Genomic DNA, 5,926 nt, shown 5'->3' on the forward strand with positions numbered 1-5,926 from the left:
TTGGTTGCTAGATTCTTTTATTTATAGCCTAGTTAGGCTTCCGTGCGTTGTTTGCATTGTGAGCTGTTATCTATAGTGCCAATAAATATACGTCCCGAAAATGCAACGCTCTTTCTGGTTAATCCTTCATGGAATAAATTTAAGTACTTTCTAAGCCCTTGATAATACTGTCTCCTTATAGCACGCCCTCCAATGGCATCTTGGCAGATTGCTTAAAATAATGGATATATTTAAAGATCAAAATTGGTTTTTATAAGAGGCATATTTAAAAGAACCTCTGAGATGCTCAATGATGAAATTGAGAATTACATATCTCAGAGGATGCATACCACTGTCAATATCTGTTGAGAAATTAGAGCAGGCATGGTACTTCCCTGCCTCATGACGGTAAAAATGCATGTTGTATATAAACACAATTCATTTGTTTCCCATATCGATACAGTGTAAGACCTTTCTGCTGTTGGGCAATGAAACGTGAAGTGTCGCCTACAGTTCAGCTCCCAGTTATCGTAATTTTGATGTAAGTACCATATTTACTAACATAATATTGGTAAATGACATGTATGTCAGATTTCAGATACATGTCAGGTAAATGACATGTATGTCAGATGACATGTATGTCAGACAAGATTTCTTTGATAACTCAAGAGGCAGTGCCCTACTTTTTGGAGCTAGATCAGGGTGCCTTAGAGCACGCAGCTACAAAAAGAAATTTAACAATGGAGATGACGCATGTGCTGTATGTGGAAACTCCAGTGAAACAATTGCCCATATTATACTCCAATGTAATGGTATCCATCCGGAAGTTGGTGCAGGCGCAATCACTGTTCCTGAAGCTCTGTTGTTTAGAGATAACAGTGGCCGGGTGAATAAACTGGCGGTGGAAACTAGCAAAAAACTACTGGAAGACTGGTGGCTTAAAAGCAGAGAAGTGACATAATGTTAGTAATGTAGGAACAAAATTTAATAAATAGAATGATGGTTTAGTTAACCATTCTAAATCAATAATTAAGATATAGGGAGAAAAATGAGCATGATAGCTACTGCTACCGCCCCGTTTCAAAGGGGACGCTCCTATATTCCATCCATCCATCCATCCATCCGTCCGTCCGTCCGTCCGTCCGTCCGTCCGTCTGTCTGTCTGTGTCTGTCTGTGTCTGTCTGTCTGTCTGTCTGTCTGTCTGTCTGTCTGTCTGTCTGTCTGTCTGTCTGTCTGTCTGTCTGTCTGTGTGTCTGTCTGTCTGTGTGTCTGTCTGTCTGTCCGTCCGTCCGTCCGTCCGTCCATCCGTCCGTCCGTCCGTCCGTCCGTCCGTCCGTCCGTCCGTCCGTCCGTCCGTCCGTCCGTCCGTCCATCCAGAAAGCTGGGCGTGGGGGTGCAGAGTAGGTAGGTGGTGGCGGTGGTGGTAAAAACGTTTATTGTCCGGAGGGGGTAAAAACGGAGTTCCGGTACCGCTCGCAAGCGTCGAGGGTGCCCGATGTCGCCCTAAGAGGCATGGGTTAGTAGACGAAGCGGTTTGCCGCTTCGGCTGCCAGATGGACAATCTCCAGATGTGTTGTCGGGTCTTTGCTATGAAGCACGGTCTCCCGTGATTCTGCGTCTTTGAATGAACTGTAGCCTGGGAGCGGCTGCACTCCCAGAAGATATGATTTAGAGTTCCTATGTCATGGCAAAATCTGCAGAATTGGTCCTCCAGATTTCCCTTATTGCGTGAGGTATTTCCACATGGGAGATATTTGGTTCTTGGCTTGCAGGCGGCGCTTCTACGGACGTGAAGGACCTATACGGGGTTCGATATTTCCGCCGTCCTAAGTTGTGCTGGAGGACCTCGTTGTAGGCCGCGAGCGTTTCGACCTTAAAGTTAGGTTGAGGCCTGCGTCCCCATCGGATAATGAGCGCTCGGTTGAGGGCGTTGGCCGCTTCGCTTCCTGGTATGTTGGAGTGAGCGGGGGCCGAGGTCAGGGTGATCCCTCGGTCTATGTTGCCTTTCAATAATATGCTCAACGCGTAGTGTGATATTTTGCCTTTGCAGAAATTCCTCTGTGCCGATCTGCTATTACTGATGATCACCTTCGCTTCCGTACTAACGCACACTAGGGCAATCGCCGCTTCCTCCGCTGCCGTGACGTCTACGCCTTGTTTTATTTCAGAACCGTCAACTACCACGGGCACGGAGCTACCGTCATCGTCAAGGGCGGTGTCTGTGCAGGCAACGAGAGCAATATTGGGCATAGACTTAATCAAAGTGTATGATAATGTGCAGGGTAGGCGTCCGTAACAAAACCCACACTTAGAGCGCACAAAGTAGTTCACACACAGAGGAAGTTTCCTGTAGACACATCACACATTATCACTGCATGGCCGCCATCTTAGGTTTGAAACGCACAATAAAAACAACAGTCACGTACGCCACAACTTCGGTTTTTCTGGGGGTCGGATTGCCAGGTAAAATATATGGATATACAAAGGAAGCTCTACACTTTGGACGTAGTAGGGTAGTAGGGGTAACTTTGAGTGGGGAAAAGTAAGGCACGGACCAAACAAGTAGCACGTACTCTCCCACTCGAGCATGCAGAGTGTTGGAGCTAACCTAGTGAAAGCTATATCATCCTGAGCTAACGTGCCCGTATGCGTTCTCGCATGCCCGACTCACAGTTACATATACAGGCCCCGTGAACATATGAGGTTTACAGGACAACAATGCAGCGGTTGCAATAAATGCTACGTGGGCAAGTTAAAAGATGCTGCCCATTGTGCGAAAGTCATTGAACATGAATTTCTGTAACTAACCTTCCTATTAATAGATGTGTATATCGCCTTCCTTGATAACTGTTCTTATTTTATAAACATAAAATAGACTTCAGGGCTTTGTTTTTTTCGCACCAGAAACCTGCGCGTACGTTCTTTTATTGATAGCGCAGTTAAGCTTGTGCTGATTGATAGTGTTATTATCTATTATCTAACTAGCGCCAAAAAATGTATGGGAGAATTTTTATTTATATTAATAACAGTTCACAAATGAGCGCGCTTGTTGGACAATCTTTCATGGAACACATTTAAATACTTTCCAAGCAGCTAATAATGGTACTTCATTATCGCATGGCCTTTAAATGCGTCTTGGCAGATTGCTTAGAAGAATGAGTAAATTTCACGGGCATGATAGCTCTTTGCAAGAAATGCAAGTCAGAAAATTGTGAGAAGCAGAACGATGAAATTGTATGCACATATGCATGCGCATATATGCACATATACTAAGAATTGTATGCACATATACTAAGAAGATGCTTGCGAAGGTTATAATTTCAGCTCAGAAATGAGTGCAGTCATGGCATTTCCCTTCCTCGTGGCATAAACAATGCGTGCTGTATATAAGAGACTCCATGTGTTCCCTGTGACGCAATGATTAAAGACATTTTTGCTTTTGGGACATGATGCTCGTAGCATGTCCTGCGCTTCAGCTCCCAGTCACTGTACTTTTATTGTAAGTACTTCTATTATCATAATGCTATCATGACCCCATCCTAATTGCGATCAATAGGCTGGATACGGCATGTATGTCGTTTCCTGAATCTTTAGGCACCAGAAACAAATATAAAACTCTCTAGGCCGAGCTACGTAAGCTCAGCACACTCTCTATAGACGTTTTCGGAACACTCAGAGAAGACGTTTTTTTTTTTTTTTTTTCTGGCCCCCCATTAAAGGGGAAGGGGATAGTGAGGAGTTATTCCGCAGCTCTTTCCTGCTGTAAGAGCTCAGCCCAGAATCAAATATGAAATCCCATTTCGACCCCTTTTTGCAAGCGTCTATACATCTATTATAATGGCGTAGGGCCCCCCTGTGAAGGAATATGGACATTTGAGTGTAGGCGCCAGAATAATATTAGCGGAGACGACGGAATGCCCCCAATTCTGAACAATTTTCTACGGAATAGGGAGAGGCATCACTTGAGAGGAAAGCTCTTTTTTCAGGAATTCTCGTCATGCACACTGAACGGCGCAGCATCATCAACGCCATCCGATAACACCAGTAATAGTTAGCGAGGACTTGAAAAGATGGGCGTTACTGGGCCTCAAGCAAGCGAAGCCCAACTACCGCAGAATTTGCATAAAAAAATGGTACCTGCTTCCCTTCAAACTTTAGACGCTTCTACCCTTAAGGTTAAAGTTCAACTATGAGCAGTCAGTTACAAAGATCTTTCACCGTTATGCATGACTCTCATCACGGCTAAGCTGATGATGATAATGATGACCTGAAACAAAATGACACATACCCACGGCGGGGGATTGGCCAGGGTGCATTGTAGTTTGTAAATAATTATGTTCAAGGACTGGAGTATTCAGATAAATATGGATCTTTAACTAGAATTTGAAAAAAATAAAAAGGAAAAGAAAAGGTAATGAATTCGTACATAGCATAGGAATCTACCTGTTGAAATTATGTAATCATGAATGAAATCGCAAACTGGTTTTAAGGCATATCCCTTGACGCTTGCTCCGAAGGAGAGGAGAACCGGAATGGTTTGTGGAAGGCCTAATCTCAAAAGGGGAGTTGCTAAGTAAATTTTGCTGAGAGATGCGAACCTCCGGCAGAAGAGAAAAAAAATGATCGATGGATTCAATTTCTTTACAAGACTCACAGAGGTTAGTAGCGGATAGCCCCGAACGACATAAATACAGATTTAGTTTCGGTAATCTGCAGCGCAAGAGAGTCATAGACACCTCACATATCCTTGAAACACACATGCGGCCACGCCAAGGCCATCTGAGGTAGAAATGAGAGGCTTGTTACTGAGGTGATGGAGTCATTGGAAATTTTGAAATCATGCTAAAGTTAAGTAAACGGTATTAGGTATGAATGGAACAAAAGGTCCACTAAGAGCGGATTTCGCTAAAAAATCTGCCCTTTCATTATATGTAAAACCACAGTGCCCTGGGACCCATTGAAAACGCAAATCTGAAATGTGAGGCGGAAGGAAGAAATAAAGTGAACGGCAAAGCAGAGTATCCTTCGAATTTTCGAGCGATAACAGCACGGATAGGCTGCCAGAATGAAATGAAATATAACCTTAGAAATATTACTAGGGATTTTAGTCAAAGCCAACTCAATGGCCAGAAACTCAGCAGCGAAAATTGGCGTATAGTCTGGCATCCGAAATGAATAACTCCAGTCAAGAGCCTGAGAGTATATGCCAATAGCTGCTTTTTCATCCTGCTGAGACGCATCCGTAAAAATGGCAATATGGTTCAGAAAATTGTCTAGGTATTCCTCTATAAGGGCATTTATTACATTTGCAGGCAAATGCTTAGCATTCCTTGGGAAGGTGTCATCAAATGAAATTATAGTATCAGGCCGCCGGTGGTCAACTTGCACTAAAGAGGTTACTGACACTGAAAGTTTGGGCAGCAGGTAATTTGTAAACACAACATGAGGGAGCTTATACCTAGGCCAAATATTATCAAAGAAATATGATGGGATTGAAGTACATAGGGGGTCAGCCACTCCAGGGACTGGCTCCAAAGATCCTAAATATGTTCGCACAGTTAGAAGCTGAAACCGCGAATTTAGATAAGGTATCCGAGCTTCCAAGTATAGCAATGCATTAGGCGCAGAGAACGTCGTTCTAAAACAAACAGGGGCTCAAGCTTGTACCTTGGGCACCCAGAAAAGAGAATGGAGCCGAATTCAAGTATTGGTCGTACGTAGGTCTTATAAAGCAAGAGCAGAGTGTCCCGACGCATACCATATTTCTTACTGCTGATTCGTATCAAACGGCCAAGGGCACGTTCACCTTTAAGCACAAGGCTTCTAATTTGAGGCCTCCAGCCTAACTGTGGGTAGTATAATACACCCAAATATTTAATAAAATCAACCTGCGGGATTAGGACAGAATGATAATACAAGGAAATGTTAACGGGGGATATCTGTGGG

The sequence above is a fragment of the Amblyomma maculatum genome, chromosome 8 (assembly GCF_055883805.1).
Source record: "Amblyomma maculatum isolate TAMU_Amacu chromosome 8, ASM5588380v1, whole genome shotgun sequence".
Lineage (NCBI taxonomy): Eukaryota > Metazoa > Arthropoda > Arachnida > Ixodida > Ixodidae > Amblyomma > Amblyomma maculatum.